General features: G+C 47.8%; 4 non-coding genes across 4 annotated transcripts; all 4 read left to right on the forward strand.

Annotated features, from left to right (window-relative positions):
• Positions 1 to 613: 613 nt before the first annotated feature.
• Positions 614 to 686, forward strand: TRNAN-GUU (transfer RNA asparagine (anticodon GUU)). Its single transcript has one exon. It is a non-coding gene; the product is annotated as a tRNA-Asn (tRNA).
• A 399-nt stretch (positions 687 to 1,085) lies between these two features.
• Positions 1,086 to 1,158, forward strand: TRNAS-GCU (transfer RNA serine (anticodon GCU)). The gene has a single exon. It is a non-coding gene; the product is annotated as a tRNA-Ser (tRNA).
• A 14,393-nt stretch (positions 1,159 to 15,551) lies between these two features.
• TRNAN-GUU (transfer RNA asparagine (anticodon GUU)) lies at positions 15,552 to 15,624 on the forward strand. Its single transcript has one exon. It is a non-coding gene; the product is annotated as a tRNA-Asn (tRNA).
• Positions 15,625 to 19,052: 3,428 nt separating this feature from the next.
• Positions 19,053 to 19,125, forward strand: TRNAN-GUU (transfer RNA asparagine (anticodon GUU)). The gene has a single exon. It is a non-coding gene; the product is annotated as a tRNA-Asn (tRNA).
• The last annotated feature ends 3,299 nt before the right edge of the window (positions 19,126 to 22,424 follow it).

The following is a 22,424-nucleotide window of genomic DNA, read 5'->3' on the forward strand; positions in this document are numbered from 1 at the left end:
TCCACAATAACTGACGAACATTTAATTTTTGAGCTTCCGTGGCGCAATGGTTAGCGCGTTCAGCTGCTATTCAAAAGGTTTGTGGTTCGAGCCCATCCGGGAGCGGTGTTGTGAGGTCTTATATGTAACGTAAAATTCAGAGTTTTTCCACAATACCTGACGACCATTTAATCTTGGGCTTCCGTGGCGCAATGGTTAGCGCGTTCGGCTGTTAATCGAAAGGTTGGTGGTTCGAGCCCACCCGGGAGCCGTGTTGTGAGGTCTCAAATGTAAAAAGCCAAAGTTTTTCCACAATACCTGACGACCATTTGATTTTTGGGCTTCCGTGGCGCAATGGTTAGCGCGTTCGGCTGTTAACCGAGAGGCTGGTGGTTCGAGCCCACCCGGAAGTGGTGTTGTGGGGTCTCAGAAGTAGCGTATAAAGTCAAAACTTTTCCATAAAACGTGACAACCATTTAATTTCTGAGCTTCCGTGGCTCAATGGTTAGCGCGTTCGGCTGTTAACCAATAGGTTGGTGGTTCGAGCCCACCTGGGAGCGGTGATGTGGGATCTCAAATGTAATGTAAAATGCCAAAGTTTTTCCACAATACCTGACGACCTTTTAATTTTTGGGCTTCCGTGGCGCAATGGTTAGCGCGTTCGGCTGTTAACCGAAAGGTTGGTGGTTCGAGCCCACCCGGGAGCGGTGTTGTGAGGTCTCAGATGTGACGTAAAAAGTCAAAGTTTTTCCACAATACCTGACGACCATTTAGTTTTTGGGCTTTTAATTTTCGGTTAGCGCGTTCGGCTGTTAACCAAAAGGTTGGTGGATCGAGCCCACCCGGGAGCGGTGTTGTGAGGTGGTTCGAGCCCACCCGGAAGTGGTGTTGTGGGGTCTCACATGTAGCGTAAACAGTCAAAACTTTTCCACAATTCGTGACAACCATTTAATTTCTGAGCTTCCGTGGCTCAATGGTTAGCGCGTTCGGCTGTTAACCAATAGGTTGGTGGTTCGAGCCAACCCGGGAGCGGTTTTGTGTGATCTCATATGAAATGTAAAATGCCAAAGTTTTTCCACAATACCTGACGACCATTTAATTTTTGGGCTTCCGTGGCGCAATGGTTAGCGCGTTCGGCTGCTAACCGAAAGGTTGGTGGTTCGAGCCCATCCGTGAGCGGTGTTGTGAGGTCTCAGATGTGACGTAAAAAGTCAAAGTTTTTCCACAATACCTGACGACCATTTAATTTTTGGGCTTCCGTTGCGCAATGGTTAGCGCGTTCGGCTGTTAACCGAAAGGTTGGTGGTTCGAGCCCATCCGGGAACGGTGTTTTGAGGTCTTAGATGTAACGTAAAATTCAGAGTTTTTCCACAATAACTGACGAACATTTAATTTTTGAGCTTCCGTGGCGCAATGGTTAGCGCGTTCAGCTGCTATTCAAAAGGTTTGTGGTTCGAGCCCATCCGGGAGCGGTGTTGTGAGGTCTTATATGTAACGTAAAATTCAGAGTTTTTCCACAATACCTGACGACCATTTAATCTTGGGCTTCCGTGGCGCAATGGTTAGCGCGTTCGGCTGTTAACCGAAAGGTTGGTGGTTCGAGCCCACCCGGGAGCCGTGTTGTGAGGTCTCAAATGTAAAAAGCCAAAGTTTTTCCACAATACCTGACGACCAATTAATTTTCGGGCTTCCGTCGCGAAATGGTTAGCGCTTTGGCTGTTAACCGAAAGGTTGGTGGTTCGAGAACATCCGGGAACGGTGTTTTGAGGTCTTAGATGTAACGTAAAATTCAGAGTTTTTCCACAATAACTGACGAACATTTAATTTTTGGGCTTCCGTGGCGCAATGGTTAGCCCGTTCGGATGTTAACCAAAAGGTTTGTGGTTCGAGCCCATCCGGGAGCGGTGTTGCAAGGTCTCAGATGTGACGTAAAAAGTCGATGTTTTTCCACAATACCTGACGACCATTTCATTTCTGAGCTTCCTTAGCTCCATGGTTAGCGCGTTCGGATGTTAACCAAAAGGTTTGTGGTTCGAGCCCATCCGGAAGCGGTGTTGTGAGGTCTCAGATGTGACGTAAAAAGTCAAAGTTTTTCCACAATACGTGACGACCATTTAATCTTGGGCTTCCGTGGCGCAATGGTTAGCGCGTTCGGCTGTTAATCGAAAGGTTGGTGGTTCGAGCCCACCCGGGAGCCGTGTTGTGAGGTCTCAAATGTAAAAAGCCAAAGTTTTTCCACAATACCTGACGACCATTTGATTTTTGGGCTTCCGTGGCGCAATGGTTAGCGCGTTCGGCTGTTAACCGAGAGGCTGGTGGTTCGAGCACACCCGGAAGTGGTGTTGTGGGGTCTCAGAAGTAGCGTATAAAGTCAAAACTTTTCCATAAAACGTGACAACCATTTAATTTCTGAGCTTCCGTGGCTCAATGGTTAGCGCGTTCGGCTGTTAACCAATAGGTTGGTGGTTCGAGCCCACCTGGGAGCGGTGATGTGGGATCTCAAATGTAATGTAAAATGCCAAAGTTTTTCCACAATACCTGACGACCATTTAACTTTTGGACTTCCGTGGCGCAATGGTTAGCGCGTTCGGCTGTTAACTGAAAGGTTGGTGGTTCGAGCCCATCCGGGAGCGGTGTTGTGAGGTCTCAGATGTAACGTAAAATGTCAAATTTTTTCCACAATACGTGACAACCATTTAATTTCTGAGCTTCCGTGGCTCAATGGTTAGCGCGTTCAGCTGTTAACGAATAGGTTTATGGTTCGAGGCCACCCGGGAGCGGTGTTGTGGGATCTCAAATGTAACGTAAAAAGCCAAAGCTTTTCCACAATACCTGACGACCATTTAATTTTTGGGCTTCCGTGGCGCAATGGTTAGCGCGTTCGGCTGTTAACCGAAAAGTTGGTGGTTCGAGCCCATCCGGGAGCGGTGTTGAGAGGTCTTATATGTGACGTAAAAAGTCAAAGTTTTTCCACAATACCTGACGACCTTTTAATTTTTGGGCTTCCGTGGCGCAATGTTTAGCGCGTTCGGCTGTTAACCGAGAGGCTGGTGGTTCGAGCCCACCCAGAAGTGGTGTTGTGGGGTCTCAGAAGTAGCGTAAAATGTCAAAACTTTTCCACAATACGTGACAACCATTTAATTTCTGAGCTTCCGTGGCTCAATGGTTAGAGCGTTCAGCTGTTAACCAATAGGTTTATGGTTCGAGGCCACCCGGGAGCGGTGTTGTGGGATCTCAAATGTAACGTAAAAAGCCAAAGCTTTTCCACAATACCTGACGACCATTTAATTTTTGGGCTTCCGTGGCGCAATGGTTAGCGCGTTCGGCTGTTAACCGAAAAGTTGGTGGTTCGAGCCCATCCGGGAGCGGTGTTGTAAGGTCTCAGATGTGACGTAAAAAGTCAAAGTTTTTCCACAATACCTGTTGACCTTTTAATTTTTGGACTTCCGTGGCGCAATGGTTAGCGCGTTCGGCTGTTAACTGAAAGGTTGGTGGTTCGAGCCCATCCGGGAGCGGTGTTGTAAGGTCTCAGATGTGACGTAAAAAGTCAAAGTTTTTCCACAATACCTGACGACCATTTAATTTTCGGGCTTCCGTGGCGAAATGGTTAGCGCGTTCGGCTGTTAACCGAAAGGTTGGTGGTTCGAGCCCATCCGGGAGCGGTGTTTTGAGGTCTTAGATGTAACGTAAAATTCAGAGTTTTTCCACAATAACTGACGAACATTTAATTTTTGGGCTTCCGTGGCGCAATGGTTAGCGCTTTCAGCTGTTATTCAAAAGGTTTGTGGTTCGAGCCCATCCGGAAGCGGTGTTGCAAGGTCTCAGATGTGACGTAAAAAGTCGATGTTTTTCCACAATACCTGACGACCATTTCATTTCTGAGCTTCCTTGGCTCCATGGTTAGCGCGTTCGGATGTTAACCAAAAGGTTTGTGGTTCGAGCCCATCCGGGAGCGGTGTTGTGAGGTCTCAGATGTAACGTAAAATGTCAAATTTTTTCCACAATACGTGACAACCATTTAATTTCTGAGCTTCCGTGGCTCAATGGTTAGCGCGTTCAGCTGTTAACCAATAGGTTTATGGTTCGAGGCCACCCGGGAGCGGTGTTGTGGGATCTCAAATGTAACGTAAAAAGCCAAAGCTTTTCCACAATACCTGACGACCATTTAATTTTTGGGCTTCCGTGGCGCAATGGTTAGCGCGTTCGGCTGTTAACCGAAAAGTTGGTGGTTCGAGCCCATCCGGGAGCGGTGTTGTAAGGTCTCAGATGTGACGTAAAAAGTCAAAGTTTTTCCACAATACCTGACGACCTTTTAATTTTTGGGCTTCCGTGGCGCAGTGTTTAGCGCGTTCGGCTGTTAACCGAGAGGCTGGTGGTTCGAGCCCACCCAGAAGTGGTGTTGTGGGGTCTCAGAAGTAGCGTAAAATGTCAAAACTTTTCCACAATACGTGACAACCATTTAATTTCTGAGCTTCCGTGGCTCAATGGTTAGCGCGTTCGGCTGTTAACCAATAGGTTTATGGTTCGAGGCCACCCGGGAGCGGTGTTGTGGGATCTCAAATGTAACGTAAAAAGCCAAAGCTTTTCCACAATACCTGACGACCATTTAATTTTTGGGCTTCCGTGGCGCAATGGTTAGCGCGTTCGGCTGTTAACCGAAAAGTTGGTGGTTCGAGCCCATCCGGGAGCGGTGTTGTGAGGTCTTATATGTAACGTAAAATTCAGAGTTTTTCCACAATACCTGACGACCATTTCATTTCTGAGCTTCCTTGGCTCCATGGTTAGCGCGTTCGGATGTTAACCAAAAGGTTTGTGGTTCGAGCCCATCCGGGAGCGGTGTTGTGAGGTCTCAGATGTGACGTAATAAGTCAAAGTTTTTCCACAATACGTGACGACCATTTAATCTTGGGCTTCCGTGGCGCAATGGTTAGCGCGTTCGGCTGTTAACCGAAAGGTTGGTGGTTCGAGCCCCCCCGGAGCCGTGTTGTGAGGTCTCAAATGTAAAAAGCCAAAGTTTTTCCACAATACCTGACGACCATTTGATTTTTGGGCTTCCGTGGCGCAATGGTTAGCGCGTTCGGCTGTTAACCGAAAAGTTGGTGGTTCGAGCCCACCCGGAAGTGGTGTTGTGGGGTCTCAGAAGTAGCGTAAAAAGTCAAAACTTTTCCATAAAACGTGACAACCATTTAATTTCTGAGCTTCCGTGGCTCAATGGTTAGCGCGTTCGGCTGTTAACCAATAGGTTGGTGGTTCGAGCCCACCTGGGAGCGGTGATGTGGGATCTCAAATGTAATGTAAAATGCCAAAGTTTTTCCACAATACCTGACGACCATTTAACTTTTGGACTTCCGTGGCGCAATGGTTAGCGCGTTCGGCTGTTAACTGAAAGGTTGGTGGTTCGAGCCCATCCGGGAGCGGTGTTGTGAGGTCTCAGATGTAACGTAAAATGTCAAATTTTTTCCACAATACGTGACAACCATTTAATTTCTGAGCTTCCGTGGCTCAATGGTTAGCGCGTTCAGCTGTTAACCAATAGGTTTATGGTTCGAGGCCACCCGGGAGCGGTGTTGTGGGATCTCAAATGTAACGTAAAAAGCCAAAGCTTTTCCACAATACCTGACGACCATTTAATTTTGGGCTTCCGTGGCGCAATGGTTAGCGCGTTCGGCTGTTAACCGAAAAGTTGGTGGTTCGAGCCCATCCGGGAGCGGTGTTGTAAGGTCTCAGATGTGACGTAAAAAGTCAAAGTTTTTCCACAATACCTGACGACCTTTTAATTTTTGGGCTTCCGTGGCGCAATGTTTAGCGCGTTCGGCTGTTAACCGAGAGGCTGGTGGTTCGAGCCCACCCAGAAGTGGTGTTGTGGGGTCTCAGAAGTAGCGTAAAATGTCAAAACTTTTCCACAATACGTGACAACCATTTAATTTCTGAGCTACCGTGGCTCAATGGTTAGCGCGTTCGGCTGTAAACCAATAGGTTTATGGTTCGAGGCCACCCGGTAGCGGTGTTGTGGGATCTCAAATGTAACGTAAAAAGCCAAAGCTTTTCCACAATACCTGACGACCATTTAATTTTTGGGCTTCCGTGGCGCAATGGTTAGCGCGTTCGGCTGTTAACCGAAAAGTTGGTGGTTCGAGCCCATCCGGGAGCGGTGTTGTAAGGTCTCAGATGTGACGTAAAAAGTCAAAGTTTTTCCACAATACCTGACGACCTTTTAATTTTTGGGCTTCCGTGGCGCAATGTTTAGCGCGTTCGGCTGTTAACCGAGAGGCTGGTGGTTCGAGCCCACCCAGAAGTGGTGTTGTGGGGTCTCAGAAGTAGCGTAAAATGTCAAAACTTTTCCACAATACGTGACAACCATTTAATTTCTGAGCTTCCGTGGCTCAATGGTTAGCGCGTTCGGCTATTAACCAATAGGTTTATGGTTCGAGGCCACCCGGGAGCGGTGTTGTGGGATCTCAAATGTAACGTAAAAAGCCAAAGCTTTTCCACAATACCTGACGACCATTTAATTTTTGGGCTTCCGTGGCGCAATGGTTAGCGCGTTCGGCTGTTAACCGAAAAGTTGGTGGTTCGAGCCCATCCGGGAGCGGTGTTGTGAGGTCTTATATGTAACGTAAAATTCAGAGTTTTTCCACAATACCTGACGACCATTTCATTTCTGAGCTTCCTTGGCTCCATGGTTAGCGCGTTCGGATGTTAACCAAAAGGTTTGTGGTTCGAGCCCATCCGGGAGCGGTGTTGTGAGGTCTCAGATGTGACGTAATAAGTCAAAGTTTTTCCACAATACGTGACGACCATTTAATCTTGGGCTTCCGTGGCGCAATGGTTAGCGCGTTCGGCTGTTAACCGAAAGGTTGGTGGTTCGAGCCCCCCCGGAGCCGTGTTGTGAGGTCTCAAATGTAAAAAGCCAAAGTTTTTCCACAATACCTGACGACCATTTGATTTTTGGGCTTCCGTGGCGCAATGGTTAGCGCGTTCGGCTGTTAACCGAAAAGTTGGTGGTTCGAGCCCACCCGGAAGTGGTGTTGTGGGGTCTCAGAAGTAGCGTAAAAAGTCAAAACTTTTCCATAAAACGTGACAACCATTTAATTTCTGAGCTTCCGTGGCTCAATGGTTAGCGCGTTCGGCTGTTAACCAATAGGTTGGTGGTTCGAGCCCACCTGGGAGCGGTGATGTGGGATCTCAAATGTAATGTAAAATGCCAAAGTTTTTCCACAATACCTGACGACCATTTAACTTTTGGACTTCCGTGGCGCAATGGTTAGCGCGTTCGGCTGTTAACTGAAAGGTTGGTGGTTCGAGCCCATCCGGGAGCGGTGTTGTGAGGTCTCAGATGTAACGTAAAATGTCAAATTTTTTCCACAATACGTGACAACCATTTAATTTCTGAGCTTCCGTGGCTCAATGGTTAGCGCGTTCAGCTGTTAACCAATAGGTTTATGGTTCGAGGCCACCCGGGAGCGGTGTTGTGGGATCTCAAATGTAACGTAAAAAGCCAAAGCTTTTCCACAATACCTGACGACCATTTAATTTTGGGCTTCCGTGGCGCAATGGTTAGCGCGTTCGGCTGTTAACCGAAAAGTTGGTGGTTCGAGCCCATCCGGGAGCGGTGTTGTAAGGTCTCAGATGTGACGTAAAAAGTCAAAGTTTTTCCACAATACCTGACGACCTTTTAATTTTTGGGCTTCCGTGGCGCAATGTTTAGCGCGTTCGGCTGTTAACCGAGAGGCTGGTGGTTCGAGCCCACCCAGAAGTGGTGTTGTGGGGTCTCAGTAGTAGCGTAAAATGTCAAAACTTTTCCACAATACGTGACAACCATTTAATTTCTGAGCTACCGTGGCTCAATGGTTAGCGCGTTCGGCTGTTAACCAATAGGTTTATGGTTCGAGGCCACCCGGTAGCGGTGTTGTGGGATCTCAAATGTAACGTAAAAAGCCAAAGCTTTTCCACAATACCTGACGACCATTTAATTTTTGGGCTTCCGTGGCGCAATGGTTAGCGCGTTCGGCTGTTAACCGAAAAGTTGGTGGTTCGAGCCCATCCGGGAGCGGTGTTGTAAGGTCTCAGATGTGACGTAAAAAGTCAAAGTTTTTCCACAATACCTGACGACCTTTTAATTTTTGGGCTTCCGTGGCGCAATGTTTAGCGCGTTCGGCTGTTAACCGAGAGGCTGGTGGTTCGAGCCCACCCAGAAGTGGTGTTGTGGGGTCTCAGAAGTAGCGTAAAATGTCAAAACTTTTCCACAATACGTGACAACCATTTAATTTCTGAGCTTCCGTGGCTCAATGGTTAGCGCGTTCGGCTGTTAACCAATAGGTTTATGGTTCGAGGCCACCCGGGAGCGGTGTTGTGGGATCTCAAATGTAACGTAAAAAGCCAAAGCTTTTCCACAATACCTGACGACCATTTAATTTTTGGGCTTCCGTGGCGCAATGGTTAGCGCGTTCGGCTGTTAACCGAAAAGTTGGTGGTTCGAGCCCATCCGGGAGCGGTGTTGTGAGGTCTTATATGTAACGTAAAATTCAGAGTTTTTCCACAATACCTGACGACCATTTCATTTCTGAGCTTCCTTGGCTCCATGGTTAGCGCGTTCGGATGTTAACCAAAAGGTTTGTGGTTCGAGCCCATCCGGGAGCGGTGTTGTGAGGTCTCAGATGTGACGTAAAAAGTCAAAGTTTTTCCACAATACGTGACGACCATTTAATCTTGGGCTTCCGTGGCGCAATGGTTAGCGCGTTCGGCTGTTAACCGAAAGGTTGGTGGTTCGAGCCCCCCCGGAGCCGTGTTGTGAGGTCTCAAATTTAAAAAGCCAAAGTTTTTCCACAATACCTGACGACCATTTGATTTTTGGGCTTCCGTGGCGCAATGGTTAGCGCGTTCGGCTGTTAACCGAAAAGTTGGTGGTTCGAGCCCACCCGGAAGTGGTGTTGTGGGGTCTCAGAAGTAGCGTAAAAAGTCAAAACTTTTCCATAAAACGTGACAACCATTTAATTTCTGAGCTTCCGTGGCTCAATGGTTAGCGCGTTCGGCTGTTAACCAATAGGTTGGTGGTTCGAGCCCACCTGGGAGCGGTGATGTGGGATCTCAAATGTAATGTAAAATGCCAAAGTTTTTCCACAATACCTGACGACCATTTAACTTTTGGACTTCCGTGGCGCAATGGTTAGCGCGTTCGGCTGTTAACTGAAAGGTTGGTGGTTCGAGCCCATCCGGGAGCGGTGTTGTGAGGTCTCAGATGTAACGTAAAATGTCAAATTTTTTCCACAATACGTGACAACCATTTAATTTCTGAGCTTCCGTGGCTCAATGGTTAGCGCGTTCAGCTGTTAACCAATAGGTTTATGGTTCGAGGCCACCCGGGAGCGGTGTTGTGGGATCTCAAATGTAACGTAAAAAGCCAAAGCTTTTCCACAATACCTGACGACCATTTAATTTTGGGCTTCCGTGGCGCAATGGTTAGCGCGTTCGGCTGTTAACCGAAAAGTTGGTGGTTCGAGCCCATCCGGGAGCGGTGTTGTAAGGTCTCAGATGTGACGTAAAAAGTCAAAGTTTTTCCACAATACCTGACGACCTTCTAATTTTTGGGCTTCCGTGGCGCAATGTTTAGCGCGTTCGGCTGTTAACCGAGAGGCTGGTGGTTCGAGCCCACCCAGAAGTGGTGTTGTGGGTCTCAGAAGTAGCGTAAAATGTCAAAACTTTTCCACAATACGTGACAACCATTTAATTTCTGAGCTTCCTTGGCTCAATGGTTAGCGCGTTCGGCTGTTAACCAATAGGTTTATGGTTCGAGGCCACCCGGGAGCGGTGTTGTGGGATCTCAAATGTAACGTAAAATTCAGAGTTTTTCCACAATACCTGACGACCATTTAATCTTGGGCTTCCGTGGCGCAATGGTTAGCGCGTTCGGCTGTTAACCGAAAGGTTGGTGGTTCGAGCCCACCCGGGAGCCGTGTTGTGAGGTCTCAAATGTAAAAAGCCAAAGTTTTTCCACAATACCTGACGACCATTTGATTTTTGGGCTTCCGTGGCGCAATGGTTAGCGCTTTCAGCTGTTATTCAAAAGGTTTGTGGTTCGAGCCCATCCGGGAGCGGTGTTGCAAGGTCTCAGATGTGACGTAAAAAGTCGATGTTTTTCCACAATACCTTACGACCATTTCATTTCTGAGCTTCCTTGGCTCCATGGTTAGCGCGTTCGGATGTTAACCAAAAGGTTTGTGGTTCGAGCCCATCCGGGAGCGGTGTTGTGAGGTCTCAGATGTAACGTAAAATGTCAAATTTTTTCCACAATACGTGACAACCATTTAATTTCTGAGCTTCCGTGGCTCAATGGTTAGCGCGTTCAGCTGTTAACCAATAGGTTTATGGTTCGAGGCCACCCGGGAGCGGTGTTGTGGGATCTCAAATGTAACGTAAAAAGCCAAAGCTTTTTCACAATACCTGACGACCATTTAATTTTTGGGCTTCCGTGGCGCAATGGTTAGCGCGTTCGGCTGTTAACCGAAAAGTTGGTGGTTCGAGCCCATCCGGGAGCGGTGTTGTGAGGTCTTATATGTAACGTAAAATTCAGAGTTTTTCCACAATACCTGACGACCATTTAATCTTGGGCTTCCGTGGCGCAATGGTTAGCGCGTTCGGCTGTTAACCGAAAGGTTGGTGGTTCGAGCCCACCCGGGAGCCGTGTTGTGAGGTCTCAAATGTAAAAAGCCAAAGTTTTTCCACAATACCTGACGACCATTTGATTTTTGGGCTTCAGTGGCGCAATGGTTAGCGCGTTCGGCTGTTAACCGAGAGGCTGGTGGTTCGAGCCTACCCGGAAGTGGTGTTGTGGGGTCTCAGAAGTAGCGTAAAAAGTCAAAACTTTTCCATATAACGTGACAACCATTTAATTCCTGAGCTTCCGTGGCTCAATGGTTAGCGCGTTCGGCTGTTAACCAATAGGTTGGTGGTTCGAGCCCACCTGGGAGCGGTGATGTGGGATCTCAAATGTAATGTAAAATGCCAAAGTTTTTCCACAATACCTGACGACCATTTAACTTTTGGACTTCCGTGGCGCAATGGTTAGCGCGTTCGGCTGTTAACTGAAAGGCTGGTGGTTCGAGCCCATCCGGGAGCGGTGTTGTGAGGTCTCAGATGTAACGTAAAATGTCAAATTTTTTCCACAATACGTGACAACCATTTAATTTCTGAGCTTCCGTGGCTCAATGGTTAGCGCGTTCAGCTGTTAACCAATAGGTTTATGGTTCGAGGCCACCCGGGAGCGGTGTTGTGGGATCTCAAATGTAACGTAAAAAGCCAAAGCTTTTTCACAATACCTGACGACCATTTAATTTTTGGGCTTCCGTGGCGCAATGGTTAGCGCGTTCGGCTGTTAACCGAAAAGTTGGTGGTTCGAGCCCATCCGGGAGCGGTGTTGTGAGGTCTTATATGTAACGTAAAATTCAGAGTTTTTCCACAATACCTGACGACCATTTAATCTTGGGCTTCCGTGGCGCAATGGTTAGCGCGTTCGGCTGTTAACCGAAAGGTTGGTGGTTCGAGCCCACCCGGGAGCCGTGTTGTGAGGTCTCAAATGTAAAAAGCCAAAGTTTTTCCACAATACCTGACGACCATTTGATTTTTGGGCTTCAGTGGCGCAATGGTTAGCGCGTTCGGCTGTTAACCGAGAGGCTGGTGGTTCGAGCCTACCCGGAAGTGGTGTTGTGGGGTCTCAGAAGTAGCGTAAAAAGTCAAAACTTTTCCATATAACGTGACAACCATTTAATTCCTGAGCTTCCGTGGCTCAATGGTTAGCGCGTTCGGCTGTTAACCAATAGGTTGGTGGTTCGAGCCCACCTGGGAGCGGTGATGTGGGATCTCAAATGAAATGTAAAATGCCAAAGTTTTTCCACAATACCTGACGACCATTTAACTTTTGGACTTCCGTGGCGCAATGGTTAGCGCGTTCGGCTGTTAACTGAAAGGTTGGTGGTTCGAGCCCATCCGGGAGCGGTGTTGTGAGGTCTCAGATGTAACGTAAAATGTCAAATTTTTTCCACAATACGTGACAACCATTTAATTTCTGAGCTTCCGTGGCTCAATGGTTAGCGCGTTCAGCTGTTAACCAATAGGTTTATGGTTCGAGGCCACCCGGGAGCGGTGTTGTGGGATCTCAAATGTAACGTAAAAAGCCAAAGCTTTTCCACAATACCTGACGACCATTTAATTTTGGGCTTCCGTGGCGCAATGGTTAGCGCGTTCGGCTGTTAACCGAAAAGTTGGTGGTTCGAGCCCATCCGGGAGCGGTGTTGTGAGGTCTTATATGTAACGTAAAATTCAGAGTTTTTCCACAATACCTGACGACCATTTAATCTTGGGCTTCCGTGGCGCAATGGTTAGCGCGTTCGGCTGTTAACCGAAAGGTTGGTGGTTCGAGCCCACCCGGGAGCCGTGTTGTGAGGTCTCAAATGTAAAAAGCCAAAGTTTTTCCACAATACCTGACGACCATTTGATTTTTGGGCTTCAGTGGCGCAATGGTTAGCGCGTTCGGCTGTTAACCGAGAGGCTGGTGGTTCGAGCCTACCCGGAAGTGGTGTTGTGGGGTCTCAGAAGTAGCGTAAAAAGTCAAAACTTTTCCATATAACGTGACAACCATTTAATTCCTGAGCTTCCGTGGCTCAATGGTTAGCGCGTTCGGCTGTTAACCAATAGGTTGGTGGTTCGAGCCCACCTGGGAGCGGTGATGTGGGATCTCAAATGTAATGTAAAATGCCAAAGTTTTTCCACAATACCTGACGACCATTTAACTTTTGGACTTCCGTGGCGCAATGGTTAGCGCGTTCGGCTGTTAACTGAAAGGTTGGTGGTTCGAGCCCATCCGGGAGCGGTGTTGTGAGGTCTCAGATGTAACGTAAAATGTCAAATTTTTTCCACAATACGTGACAACCATTTAATTTCTGAGCTTCCGTGGCTCAATGGTTAGCGCGTTCAGCTGTTAACCAATAGGTTTATGGTTCGAGGCCACCCGGGAGCGGTGTTGTGGGATCTCAAATGTAACGTAAAAAGCCAAAGCTTTTCCACAATACCTGACGACCATTTAATTTTGGGCTTCCGTGGCGCAATGGTTAGCGCGTTCGGCTGTTAACCGAAAAGTTGGTGGTTCGAGCCCATCCGGGAGCGGTGTTGTAAGGTCTCAGATGTGACGTAAAAAGTCAAAGTTTTTCCACAATACCTGACGACCTTCTAATTTTTGGGCTTCCGTGGCGCAATGTTTAGCGCGTTCGGCTGTTAACCGAGAGGCTGGTGGTTCGAGCCCACCCAGAAGTGGTGTTGTGGGTCTCAGAAGTAGCGTAAAATGTCAAAACTTTTCCACAATACGTGACAACCATTTAATTTCTGAGCTTCCTTGGCTCAATGGTTAGCGCGTTCGGCTGTTAACCAATAGGTTTATGGTTCGAGGCCACCCGGGAGCGGTGTTGTGGGATCTCAAATGTAACGTAAAATTCAGAGTTTTTCCACAATACCTGACGACCATTTAATCTTGGGCTTCCGTGGCGCAATGGTTAGCGCGTTCGGCTGTTAACCGAAAGGTTGGTGGTTCGAGCCCACCCGGGAGCCGTGTTGTGAGGTCTCAAATGTAAAAAGCCAAAGTTTTTCCACAATACCTGACGACCATTTGATTTTTGGGCTTCCGTGGCGCAATGGTTAGCGCTTTCAGCTGTTATTCAAAAGGTTTGTGGTTCGAGCCCATCCGGGAGCGGTGTTGCAAGGTCTCAGATGTGACGTAAAAAGTCGATGTTTTTCCACAATACCTTACGACCATTTCATTTCTGAGCTTCCTTGGCTCCATGGTTAGCGCGTTCGGATGTTAACCAAAAGGTTTGTGGTTCGAGCCCATCCGGGAGCGGTGTTGTGAGGTCTCAGATGTAACGTAAAATGTCAAATTTTTTCCACAATACGTGACAACCATTTAATTTCTGAGCTTCCGTGGCTCAATGGTTAGCGCGTTCAGCTGTTAACCAATAGGTTTATGGTTCGAGGCCACCCGGGAGCGGTGTTGTGGGATCTCAAATGTAACGTAAAAAGCCAAAGCTTTTTCACAATACCTGACGACCATTTAATTTTTGGGCTTCCGTGGCGCAATGGTTAGCGCGTTCGGCTGTTAACCGAAAAGTTGGTGGTTCGAGCCCATCCGGGAGCGGTGTTGTGAGGTCTTATATGTAACGTAAAATTCAGAGTTTTTCCACAATACCTGACGACCATTTAATCTTGGGCTTCCGTGGCGCAATGGTTAGCGCGTTCGGCTGTTAACCGAAAGGTTGGTGGTTCGAGCCCACCCGGGAGCCGTGTTGTGAGGTCTCAAATGTAAAAAGCCAAAGTTTTTCCACAATAACTGACGACCATTTGATTTTTGGGCTTCAGTGGCGCAATGGTTAGCGCGTTCGGCTGTTAACCGAGAGGCTGGTGGTTCGAGCCTACCCGGAAGTGGTGTTGTGGGGTCTCAGAAGTAGCGTAAAAAGTCAAAACTTTTCCATATAACGTGACAACCATTTAATTCCTGAGCTTCCGTGGCTCAATGGTTAGCGCGTTCGGCTGTTAACCAATAGGTTGGTGGTTCGAGCCCACCTGGGAGCGGTGATGTGGGATCTCAAATGTAATGTAAAATGCCAAAGTTTTTCCACAATACCTGACGACCATTTAACTTTTGGACTTCCGTGGCGCAATGGTTAGCGCGTTCGGCTGTTAACTGAAAGGCTGGTGGTTCGAGCCCATCCGGGAGCGGTGTTGTGAGGTCTCAGATGTAACGTAAAAAGTCAAAGTTTTTCCACAATACCTGACGACCATTTAATTTTCGGGCTTCCGTGGCGAAATGGTTAGCGCGTTCGGCTGTTAACCGAAAGGTTGGTGGTTCGAGCCCATCCGGGAACGGTGTTTTGAGGTCTTAGATGTAACGTAAAATTCAGAGTTTTTCCACAATAACTGACGAACATTTAATTTTTGGGCTTCCGTGGCGCAATGGTTAGCGCTTTCAGCTGTTATTCAAAAGGTTTGTGGTTCGAGCCCATCCGGGAGCGGTGTTGCAAGGTCTCAGATGTGACGTAAAAAGTCGATGTTTTTCCACAATACCTGACGACCATTTCATTTCTGAGCTTCCTTGGCTCCATGGTTAGCGCGTTAGGATGTTAACCAAAAGGTTTGTGGTTCGAGCCCATCCGGGAGCGGTGTTGTGAGGTCTCAGAAGTAGCGTAAAATGTCAAAACTTTTCCACAATACGTGACAACCATTTAATTTCTGAGCTTCCGTGGCTCAATGGTTAGCGCGTTCGGCTGTTAACCAATAGGTTTATGGTTCGAGGCCACCCGGGAGCGGTGTTGTGGGATCTCAAATGTAACGTAAAAAGCCAAAGTTTTTCCACATAACGTGACAACCATTTAATTTCTTTCTGAGCTTCCGTGGCTCAATGGTTAGCGCGTTCGGCTGTTAACCAATAGGTTGGTGGTTCGAGCCCACCTGGGAGCGGTGTTGTGGGATCTCAAATGTGACGTAAAAAGTCAAAGTTTTTCCACAATACCTGACGACTTTTTAATTTTTGGGCTTCCGTGGCGCAATGGTTAGCGCGTTCGGCTGTTAACCGAAAGGTTGGTGGTTCGAGCCCACCCGGGAGCGGTGTTGTGAAGTCTCAGATGTAGCGTATAATGTCAAAACTTTTCCACAATACGTGACAACCATTTAATTTCTGAGCTTCCGTGGCTCAATGGTTAGCGCGTTCGGCTGTTAACCAATAGGTTTGTGGTTCGAGCCAACCCGGGAGCGGTGTTGTGGGATCTCAAATGTAACGTAAAAAGCCAAAGTTTTTCCACAATACCTGACGAACATTTAATTTTTGGGCTTCCGTGGCGCAATGGTTAGCGCTTTCAGCTGTTATTCAAAAGGTTTGTGGTTCGAGCCCATCCGGGAGCGGTGTTGCAAGGTCTCAGATGTGACGTAAAAAGTCGATGTTTTTCCACAATACCTTACGACCATTTCATTTCTGAGCTTCCTTGGCTCCATGGTTAGCGCGTTCGGATGTTAACCAAAAGGTTTGTGGTTCGAGCCCATCCGGGAGCGGTGTTGTGAGGTCTCAGATGTAACGTAAAATGTCAAATTTTTTCCACAATACGTGACAACCATTTAATTTCTGAGCTTCCGTGGCTCAATGGTTAGCGCGTTCAGCTGTTAACCAATAGGTTTATGGTTCGAGGCCACCCGGGAGCGGTGTTGTGGGATCTCAAATGTAACGTAAAAAGCCAAAGCTTTTTCACAATACCTGACGACCATTTAATTTTTGGGCTTCCGTGGCGCAATGGTTAGCGCGTTCGGCTGTTAACCGAAAAGTTGGTGGTTCGAGCCCATCCGGGAGCGGTGTTGTGAGGTCTTATATGTAACGTAAAATTCAGAGTTTTTCCACAATACCTGACGACCATTTAATCTTGGGCTTCCGTGGCGCAATGGTTAGCGCGTTCGGCTGTTAACCGAAAGGTTGGTGGTTCGAGCCCACCCGGGAGCCGTGTTGTGAGGTCTCAAATGTAAAAAGCCAAAGTTTTTCCACAATACCTGACGACCATTTGATTTTTGGGCTTCCGTGGCGCAATGGTTAGCGCGTTCGGCTGTTAACCGAAAAGTTGGTGGTTCGAGCCCATCCGGGAGCGGTGTTGTGAGGTCTTATATGTAACGTAAAATTCAGAGTTTTTCCACAATACCTGACGACCATTTAATCTTGGGCTTCCGTGGCGCAATGGTTAGCGCGTTCGGCTGTTAACCGAAAGGTTGGTGGTTCGAGCCCACCCGGGAGCCGTGTTGTGAGGTCTCAAATGTAAAAAGCCAAAGTTTTTCCACAATACCTGACGACCATTTGATTTTTGGGCTTCCGTGGCGCAATGGTTAGCGCGTTCGGCTGTTAACCGAGAGGCTGGTGGTTCGAGCCTACCCGGAAGTGGTGTTGTGGGGTCTCAGAAGTAGCGTAAAAAGTCAAAACTTTTCCATATAACGTGACAACCATTTAATTTCTGAGCTTCCGTGGCTCAATGGTTAGCGCGTTCGGCTGTTAACCAATAGGTTGGTGGTTCGAGCCCACCTGGGAGCGGTGATGTGGGATCTCAAATGTAATGTAAAATGCCAAAGTTTTTCCACAATACCTGACGACCATTTAACTTTTGGACTTCCGTGGCGCAATGGTTAGCGCGTTCGGCTGTTAACTGAAAGGTTGGTGGTTCGAGCCCATCCGGGAGCGGTGTTGTGAGGTCTCAGATGTAACGTAAAAAGTCAAAGTTTTTCCACAATACCTGACGACCATTTAATTTTCGGGCTTCCGTGGCGAAATGGTTAGCGCGTTCGGCTGTTAACCGAAAGGTTGGTGGTTCGAGCCCATCCGGGAGCCGTGTTGTGAGGTCTCAAATGTAAAAAGCCAAAGTTTTTCCACAATACCTGACGACCATTTGATTTTTGGGCTTCCGTGGCGCAATGGTTAGCGCGTTCGGCTGTTAACCGAAAAGTTGGTGGTTCGAGCCCATCCGGGAGCGGTGTTGTGAGGTCTTATATGTAACGTAAAATTCAGAGTTTTTCCACAATACCTGACGACCATTTAATCTTGGGCTTCCGTGGCGCAATGGTTAGCGCGTTCGGCTGTTAACCGAAAGGTTGGTGGTTCGAGCCCACCCGGGAGCCGTGTTGTGAGGTCTCAAATGTAAAAAGCCAAAGTTTTTCCACAATACCTGACGACCATTTGATTTTTGGGCTTCCGTGGCGCAATGGTTAGCGCGTTCGGCTGTTAACCGAGAGGCTGGTGGTTCGAGCCTACCCGGAAGTGGTGTTGTGGGGTCTCAGAAGTAGCGTAAAAAGTCAAAACTTTTCCATATAACGTGACAACCATTTAATTTCTGAGCTTCCGTGGCTCAATGGTTAGCGCGTTCGGCTGTTAACCAATAGGTTGGTGGTTCGAGCCCACCTGGGAGCGGTGATGTGGGATCTCAAATGTAATGTAAAATGCCAAAGTTTTTCCACAATACCTGACGACCATTTAACTTTTGGACTTCCGTGGCGCAATGGTTAGCGCGTTCGGCTGTTAACTGAAAGGTTGGTGGTTCGAGCCCATCCGGGAGCGGTGTTGTGAGGTCTCAGATGTAACGTAAAAAGTCAAAGTTTTTCCACAATACCTGACGACCATTTAATTTTCGGGCTTCCGTGGCGAAATGGTTAGCGCGTTCGGCTGTTAACCGAAAGGTTGGTGGTTCGAGCCCATCCGGGAACGGTGTTTTGAGGTCTTAGATGTAACGTAAAATTCAGAGTTTTTCCACAATAACTGACGAACATTTAATTTTTGGGCTTCCGTGGCGCAATGGTTAGCGCTTTCAGCTGTTATTCAAAAGGTTTGTGGTTCGAGCCCATCCGGGAGCGGTGTTGCAAGGTCTCAGATGTAACGTAAAATGTAAAATTTTTTCCACAATACGTGACAACCATTTAATTTCTGAGCTTCCGTGGCTCAATGGTTAGCGCGTTCAGCTGTTAACCAATAGGTTTATGGTTCGAGGCCACCCGGGAGCGGTGTTGTGGGACCTCAAATGTAACGTAAAAAGCCAAAGCTTTTCCACAATACCTGACGACCATTTAATTTTTGGGCTTCCGTGGCGCAATGGTTAGCGCGTTCGGCTGTTAACCGAAAAGTTGGTGGTTCGAGCCCATCCGGGAGCGGTGTTGTAAGTTCTCAGATGTGACGTAAAAAGTCAAAGTTTTTCCACAATACCTGACGACCTTTTAATTTTTGGGCTTCCGTGGCGCAATGTTTAGCGCGTTCGGCTGTTAACCGAGAGGCTGGTGGTTCGAGCCCACCCAGAAGTGGTGTTGTGGGGTCTCAGAAGTAGCGTAAAATGTCAAAACTTTTCCACAATACGTGACAACCATTTAATTTCTGAGATTCCGTGGCTCAATGGTTTGCGCGTTCGGCTGTTAACCAATAGGTTTGTGGTTCGAGCCAACCCGGGAGCGGTGTTGTGGGATCTCAAATGTAACGTAAAAAGCCAAAGTTTTTCCACAATACCTGACGAACATTTAATTTTTGGGCTTCCGTGGCGCAATGGTTAGCGCGTTCGGCTGTTAACCGAAAGGTTGGTGGTTCGAGCCCACCCGGGAGCGGTGTTGTGAAGTCTCAAATGTAACGTAAAAAGCCAAAGTTTTTCCACAATACCTGACGACCATTTGATTTTTGGGCTTCCGTGGCGCAATGGTTAGCGCGTTCGGCTGTTAACCGAGAGGCTGGTGGTTCGAGCCTACCCGGAAGTGGTGTTGTGGGGTCTCAGAAGTAGCGTAAAAAGTCAAAACTTTTCCACATAACGTGACAACCATTTAATTTCTGAGCTTCCGTGGCTCAATGGTTAGCGCGTTCGGCTGTTAACGAATAGGTTTGTGTTTCGAGCACACCCGGGAGCGGTGTTGTGGGATCTCAAATGTAACGTAAAAAGCCAAAGTTTTTCCACAATACCTGACGAATATTTAATTTTTGGGCTTCCGTGGCGCAATGGTTATCGCGTTCAGCTGTTAACCGAAAGGTTGGTGGTTCGAGCCCATCCGGGAGCGGTGTTGTGAGGTCTCAGATGTGACGTAAAAAGTCAAAGTTTTTCCACAATACCTGACGACCATTTAATTTTTGGGCTTCCGTGGCGCAATGGTTAGCGCGTTCGGCTGTTAACCGAGAGGCTGGTGGTTCGAGCCCACCCGGAAGTGGTGTTGTGGGGTCTCAGAAGTAGCGTAAAAAGTCAAAACTTTTCCATAAAACGTGACAACCATTTAATTTCTGAGCTTCCGTGGCTCAATGGTTAGCGCGTTCGGCTGTTAACCAATAGGTTGGTGGCTCGAGCCCACCTGGGAGCGGTGATGTGGGATCTCAAATGTAATGTAAAATGCCAAAGTTTTTCCACAATACCTGACGACCATTTAACTTTTGGACTTCCGTGGCGCAATGGTTAGCGCGTTCGGCTGTTAACTGAAAGGTTGGTGGTTCGAGCCCATCCGGGAGCGGTGTTGTGAGGTCTCAGATGTAACGTAAAATGTCAAATTTTTTCCACAATACGTGACATTCATTTAATTTCTGAGCTTCCGTGGCTCAATGGTTAGCGCGTTCAGCTGTTAACCAATAGGTTTATGGTTCGAGGCCACCCGGGAGCGGTGTTGTGGGATCTCAAATGTAACGTAAAAAGCCAAAGCTTTTCCACAATACCTGACGACCATTTAATTTTTGGGCTTCCGTGGCGCAATGGTTAGCGCGTTCGGCTGTTAACCGAAAAGTTGGTGGTTCGAGCCCATCCGGGAGCGGTGTTGTAAGGTCTCAGATGTGACGTAAAAAGTCAAAGTTTTTCCACAATACCTGACGACCTTTTAATTTTTGGGCTTCCGTGGCGCAATGTTTAGCGCGTTCGGCTGTTAACCGAGAGGCTGGTGGTTCGAGCCCACCCAGAAGTGGTGTTGTGGGGTCTCAGAAGTAGCGTAAAATGTCAAAACTTTTCCACAATACGTGACAACCATTTAATTTCTGAGCTTCCGTGGCTCAATGGTTAGCGCGTTCGGCTGTTAACCAATAGGTTTATGGTTCGAGGCCACCCGGGAGCGGTGTTGTGGGATCTCAAATGTAACGTAAAATGCCAAAGCTTTTCCACAATACCTGACGACCATTTAATATTGGGCTTCCGTGGCGCAATAGTTAGCGCATTCGGCTGTTAACCGAAAGGTTGGTGGTTCGAGCCCACCCGGGAGCGGTGTTGTGAAGTCTCAAATGTAACGTAAAAAGCCAAAGTTTTTCCACAATACCTGACGACCATTTGATTTTTGGGCTTCCGTGGCGCAATGGTTAGCGCGTTCGGCTGTTAACCGAAAAGTTGGTGGTTCGAGCCCATCCGGGAGCCGTGTTGTGAGGTCTCAAATGTAAAAAGCCAAAGTTTTTCCACAATACCTGACGACCATTTGATTTTTGGGCTTCCGTGGCGCAATGGTTAGCGCGTTCGGCTGTTAACCGAGAGGCTGGTGGTTCGAGCCTACCCGGAAGTGGTGTTGTGGGGTCTCAGAAGTAGCGTAAAAAGTCAAAACTTTTCCATATAACGTGACAACCATTTAATTTCTGAGCTTCCGTGGCTCAATGGTTAGCGCGTTCGGCTGTTAACCAATAGGTTGGTGGTTCGAGCCCACCTGGGAGCGGTGATGTGGGATCTCAAATGTAATGTAAAATGCCAAAGTTTTTCCACAATACCTGACGACCATTTAACTTTTGGACTTCCGTGGCGCAATGGTTAGCGCGTTCGGCTGTTAACTGAAAGGTTGGTGGTTCGAGCCCATCCGGGAGCGGTGTTGTGAGGTCTCAGATGTAACGTAAAAAGTCAAAGTTTTTCCACAATACCTGACGACCATTTAATTTTCGGGCTTCCGTGGCGAAATGGTAGCGCGTTCGGCTGTTAACCGAAAGGTTGGTGGTTCGAGCCCATCCGGGAACGGTGTTTTGAGGTCTTAGATGTAACGTAAAATTCAGAGTTTTTCCACAATAACTGACGAACATTTAATTTTTGGGCTTCCGTGGCGCAATGGTTAGCGCTTTCAGCTGTTATTCAAAAGGTTTGTGGTTCGAGCCCATCCGGGAGCGGTGTTGCAAGGTCTCAAATGTGACGTAAAAAGTCGATGTTTTTCCACAATACCTGACGACCATTTCATTTCTGAGCTTCCTTGGCTCCATGGTTAGCGCGTTAGGATGTTAACCAAAAGGTTTGTGGTTCGAGCCCATCCGGGAGCGGTGTTGTGAGGTCTCAGATGTAACGTAAAATGTAAAATTTTTTCCACAATACGTGACAACCATTTAATTTCTGAGCTTCCGTGGCTCAATGGTTAGCGCGTTCAGCTGTTAACCAATAGGTTTATGGTTCGAGGCCACCCGGGAGCGGTGTTGTGGGACCTCAAATGTAACGTAAAAAGCCAAAGCTTTTCCACAATACCTGACGACCATTTAATTTTTGGTCTTCCGTGGCGCAATGGTTAGCGCGTTCGGCTGTTAACCGAAAAGTTGGTGGTTCGAGCCCATCCGGGAGCGGTGTTGTAAGTTCTCAGATGTGACGTAAAAAGTCAAAGTTTTTCCACAATACCTGACGACCTTTTAATTTTTGGGCTTCCGTGGCGCAATGTTTAGCGCGTTCGGCTGTTAACCGAGAGGCTGGTGGTTCGAGCCCACCCAGAAGTGGTGTTGTGGGGTCTCAGAAGTAGCGTAAAATGTCAAAACTTTTCCACAATACGTGACAACCATTTAATTTCTGAGCTTCCGTGGCTCAATGGTTAGCGCGTTCGGCTGTTAACCAATAGGTTTATGGTTCGAGGCCACCCGGGAGCGGTGTTGTGGGATCTCAAATGTAACGTAAAAAGCCAAAGCTTTTCCACAATACCTGACGACCATTTCATTTCTG

The sequence above is a fragment of the Phalangium opilio genome, unplaced genomic scaffold (genome assembly GCF_054372755.1).
Source record: "Phalangium opilio isolate 3A_F unplaced genomic scaffold, DU_Popi_V2 ptg000019l_1, whole genome shotgun sequence".
Classification (NCBI taxonomy): domain Eukaryota; kingdom Metazoa; phylum Arthropoda; class Arachnida; order Opiliones; family Phalangiidae; genus Phalangium; species Phalangium opilio.